Raw genomic sequence first — 5,460 nt, forward strand, 5'->3', positions numbered from 1 at the left:
CATGTTAGTTTTGGTGAAACTCAACGATATAAGTAAGGAGTCCTTTTATGTCGTGGCAAAATCGATAGGTTTACCTAATAAGTTCTTAGACGTACCTATCAACCAAGAATAGTTTCTAGACTATTAGCAAAAGGCTTTTGCTTACCTAAGATGTTCTAGGATTAAGTCGACAAACTGTGCTTAATTCTTCAATGATTTTAGGATCTTGGAATCATTTTATTCACACCTGCCGGAACAATAAAATCGAATAAAATCCTAATAACTTGTTTGAATTGCATGGTTGCTTTAATTTCAAGTTATTATTCATGATAAATGTTTAGAATTTGCATGCTTCAATGTATGTTTTAATTATTGTTTATAATTAAATATCTTGCACTGCAATAAATCCTTTTAGAAAGGTAACAGTAAATTTCCTCGATTGGTAGTGAATCCAAGAACGATTCACGGAAAAGAGAGAAAGTGAGCAATTTAAAATGTACGTTTCTTATATCGACTTTTATGGTTGTTTTCGAATATCAAAATCGAATGGCAAACCAATTGGTGCTTGTGAATTCAAAATACACTGTAGTTTTGAGATCATAAAGCATTGAGCTTAAACGCTCAACTTTACCAATGGTTAACAACCTAATATCTTTGTCCATTTAATTCTCGAATGAGTCTAGTCCCTAGACATTCGAATAGATCGATGCTTAGAGAACTTTAGAAGCTTCTGGTAAGATCATCTAGTTGAAACTTAATATTCAACATAAATTAAAAGGGTAAAGAACCTTGTTGGTGACATTGGACATGTCTAACAAAATATAAAAGTCAACACTAAAGAATTCAATTCTTAAGACTATAAGAAAAGGTACAAGAAATAGGAAAACGAGGAACAAATGAAAGGAATTTACGATTTCGTTTCTACCTATAAGTTTATGTTTAAAGAAAAGTGACCTAGCAATCAAACTTCCTTGGTATCATATACCGCTTGAGGTTCTTACTTCGATAATAACTCAAACAATGGAAGCTAGGATACACTAATGACCTACAAGTAGGAAATGAAGCATGGCAATGCTACATTAGTTGTAGGGTCATCTAGTTTGTTTTAAGTCCTTTCAAAGGCAGGAACTAAATGGCTATTTTGTTCCATAATCAGCATACCTAAATTTCTGCTTCAAACACAGAAAGACTCACATTCAGAAGAACAAAAACAATGATTGTTTGTTTGTTTATTTGAATGAAATGGTCATTTACGGAATGAGTCAATATGCTTGATTAAAACAAACAACTCATAAAAGAACTTTACTAGGTTCAAATCAACCCCTTGATTTGAGTTCCACTAATCTTTGGCATTGTTGCTTAGACCATATCAACAAATTAACATTCAAAAGCTCTATTTTGATGGACTTTTGAAAGTTCATTGATTTCTAGATCAATTTAAGACGACAAGTCTTACTTGTTGAAAGTAACAAAAGATATGAACTATTGTTAGAACGCCTAGACAATAGAGTTCAAAGCTAAAGAAAGATTTTATGACTTTATTATTTCACATGGATTTGAGTGAATATAGGTTTATTTACTCAAATGTGATATAAGTTGAATCTGTTTGGCTAGTTCAAAGATTCAGAAGTATAAAATCCACTCGGCAAGAAATCATAAAGATCTAGATTAGATCATGTTGATGATTACTTGAGACCAAATATGATCATCAATGATTGTGTGTTGTAATTTCACAATCTAGCTCCATAAGATATGGCATATCTACGTTGGAATGATCGAAGTCAATTAGTACTTGATTCGATCAATGATGAATCATAAAGACTTTTCCTATAATTTCTAAAACAAAATGCTCAACTACCACCAAACTAAACCAAATTCGTCAAAGCTATTGAAAAGTAATTTCAGGATATCTTTTCAATTATATATATCTAAAGAGTTGCTAAACTCAGTGGGAGCTTAGTGTTTGTTATTCAACAAACTAAGGCCCAAGTCTAGATATAAGTTTCATTGTGATTTATTCAAATGAGACACAAGGGTATTGTTTCTACCACGAATTTTTGAGAACATAATGTTTGTTTGCTCGAAATAATGTCCTTTTGGAGATTCGTTTCCAAAATGACAAGTGGGAGAAAATAGACCTCGAAAATCTTCGAGGCGAACAACAAACATAAACGGACATTCCGGAGGCTTTTCGAAGTGCTTCAGAAAATCCGAACTTATTCTGTAAGGACTTTACAAGTGGCTTTAAAGAATAAACATCTCTTAGAAGACTTTACAAGTGCTTCAAGGAGAACAGAATATTCAAAGGACTTTCAAGTGGCTATTGATATTCTATTGTTTGATGTTCTATACCCAAGTAGGCATAGAGTTCAACTCACTGAAACTATGCAATTCTTCTATTAGATAGTGAAGAAACCTACAACTTACAGTCAAACTATTATCATGTAGATTAATGAGTTTGTGACTTGTAAGAAAGCTATGACGAAACCCAGATTCCCTAAAATGGTTAGAGGCCATATATAGACTATATGTTTAATTGGTTAAAGGCCATAAAACATACTCAATGTTTTGATGACAAAATTGAAATTTTGTTGATTTGCAAGAATAGTTTCACACCTATTGGTTGCAAGTTTGTTTTAAGGATAAAAACCATCAAACATAAAATTGTGTTTACACGCAAAGCTAGATTAGTTGCTAAAGGTTACAAGCAAATTCATGACATGGATTGTGTTGAAACCTCATGCATAATCGTAATGCTCAAGTCTATAATTCAAAGCAATGATTGCATATCGGTACATATAGCAATTGGATGACAAAACAATTCCTCAATAAAATGTTGGAAGAAAACTATGTACATGGCATGTCATAGGATTTGTGGATCCAAATAATGCTTGAAATGAATGCCAGCTTAGGAAATCTAAGTACAAATTTAAGCAAGCAATTGGGAATTGGAATTGTATTTTAGTGAAGCTAATAAGTATTTTAGTTTCATAAAATATACATGATTCTTATAGAGATATAAGAAGTTTAGTGGGAGTACGTAAAACTTAATTGGTCCTATGTGTATCACACACATATCTCTCTATTGTGAAATAACATTCAAATACTAATGACTTAGATTTGAAATTATTCATCAATGATGGACCATGGCGAAACTTAGTACATACTGGGTATTAAAATCTATTTACAAAGATCTTATGATATTGTTTTGGATTAAGTAATGGCATTTACTAAATCAAACACGAAAGACTCCATTGGAGATATTCGACCCATATGAATAAATCTAAGTAAAGGATGTTTGAACTATGTATAAGCATTTACTAAGTTAAACATCAAAGAATCTAAGTAAGATTCTTAAACCTATATTATATGTCAAAGAATTTAGCTGGATTTAGTATCTACTGAAACTAGATGAGCTGAAGTTACATGAATAGAATTCAATTGGGAATTATTCTGCAAAAAAATTTATCATGTATGATATAATATGAGGATCGCCAAAAACGTATCGTATGACTTTAGGCATGACGAACATATACCAATCTCTATTGATCTAAGTGAAGATCAACTAGATTGAGATCAAGAATACTTATGGTACTTGAAAAGGTACATAGGAATAGTTCTTGATTCAAGGAAATAAAGATATGCTAAATATTGATGGTACACGCATAAACACTGGCAAAGGATCAAGCAAGACCCTTTGGAGTTAACCATTGATAAGGACGAGCTATAGAGCATCGTGTTTTGAAATGGCAACATGGATTGGAGACCATGAGTTGTTGCGTGGGAAATTAAATATTAATTTCTATGTTCTAAGATACAACTGGAAAGTCTTCCACATATCTGTGAACTGCTTGGATAAGTAAATCCAAACAAAGCATCACTAGCAACCTAAACAGTTGAAGTAAAAGTACTTATTGCCTAAGAAGCAATAAAACAGGGTTGTTTGTTTATGTTAAAGAGTTTCTTCACTGAACTTGGGTAGATCATATGTCTTCTGACTTGATGGTTCTTCATTGCAAGATGCGTAGAACTACTCTTGTAGCTAGAAGGAATAGATCACAAAATAAACACACTCAAAAGATCTTATCATCATATCTCGAAGAACATTCGATGAAAGGATATTAAGATTGGCAAAGCATGATAACTAAACCTATGCAACAAGTGAGAAACAACACTCACATTGTGGCACTGGAAATCAAGCATAGCTTTGAATTCCATGAACTGTTTTAAAGATGGGTTTGAGGCCCATGGTTATAAAACATTGGGGTTGAACATTTATCATATATGAAATGTGTTTTCATATTCCATTTAATCTTGGTTTAGTATTAAATGATGAGTCCCTTCAATTTGACAATATATTCAAGATAGACTGTCAGGACCAGTCCTGTGACTAAGAAATGTCTATCAAGTGAACTTGAATGTCAAAGGTTGAAAATGGTCCCTAATCGGAGTTTTCTATAAAATTGGACGCATAGAAAACGTTAGACGATTAGAATGCAAGATGACTAGTAGTTCTGTTTCTTGAACTATGTGGACATGGCAATGTCATAATCATTTGCATAGATACTTACTTTGGGAAGACTAGTATCGGACAAGACCTATGAAACTTTACTGTAAGAGATGAAAGTCTGTCATAAGTAAATTTCATTAAATTATTAGACACTAAATCCTCAATACCTGAGTGATTTGAGATTACTTGTTTGAGAACTGGTTGCTTTGACGTTGACCAACCGTCGCACCGTAAAAGGAGGCTATAAAGGCAACGCTCAGGTAATCACCTATCAAACGAAGTCTAATCTCAAGATCGCAAGATTGGGATTGTCCTCCCATAAATCGGGATGAGATGCTTAAAAGTTGTACAAGGCCACTCGGAGAGTTAGAAACTGTGAAATGCATGGCCGTGCTCGGATGAATCATAGGCTATGATTATCTGTTTATTTGATCAGTTGAACTCTGAAACCGAGAAACACCTCTGGACATAATAAGGATGACAACTCTTACCTTATGTTCAAGAGCAAGCATCGAGCGACAAAGGAATTAGGAAATGCACACTTGTCCCTAAGGACAAGTGGGAGACTGAAGGAAATAATGCCCTTGGTCCAAGTATGCATTCTATGATAAGTCTAATAAATGCGGTTCAGTATTAATTAACAAGTTAATAATTCAGTGAGATCAAGTGAGCTGAATGCCTAGCTAGAGGCCGCTTCAGTTCAAGTGGAATTAATGATATTAATCCACAGCTTACTCTTGACTGAACCCGTAGGGTCACACAAATAGTACGTAAACGGATCAAGTATTTAATAGCATTAAATACTCCATCTATGAATATTCGGAACCGACGGATCTTGGTTTCAGTGGGAGCTAATATCGTCACAGGCAAGGAATGAATACTCCGGAAACGATGATATTGCCGGAAACGGAAATATGGATCGTATCGGAAATATAAATATTATCCAAGTCGTAGATGTTGCCGGAAACGGA

The sequence above is a fragment of the Spinacia oleracea genome, chromosome 4 (assembly GCF_020520425.1).
Source record: "Spinacia oleracea cultivar Varoflay chromosome 4, BTI_SOV_V1, whole genome shotgun sequence".
In the NCBI taxonomy this organism is placed as follows: domain Eukaryota; kingdom Viridiplantae; phylum Streptophyta; class Magnoliopsida; order Caryophyllales; family Amaranthaceae; genus Spinacia; species Spinacia oleracea.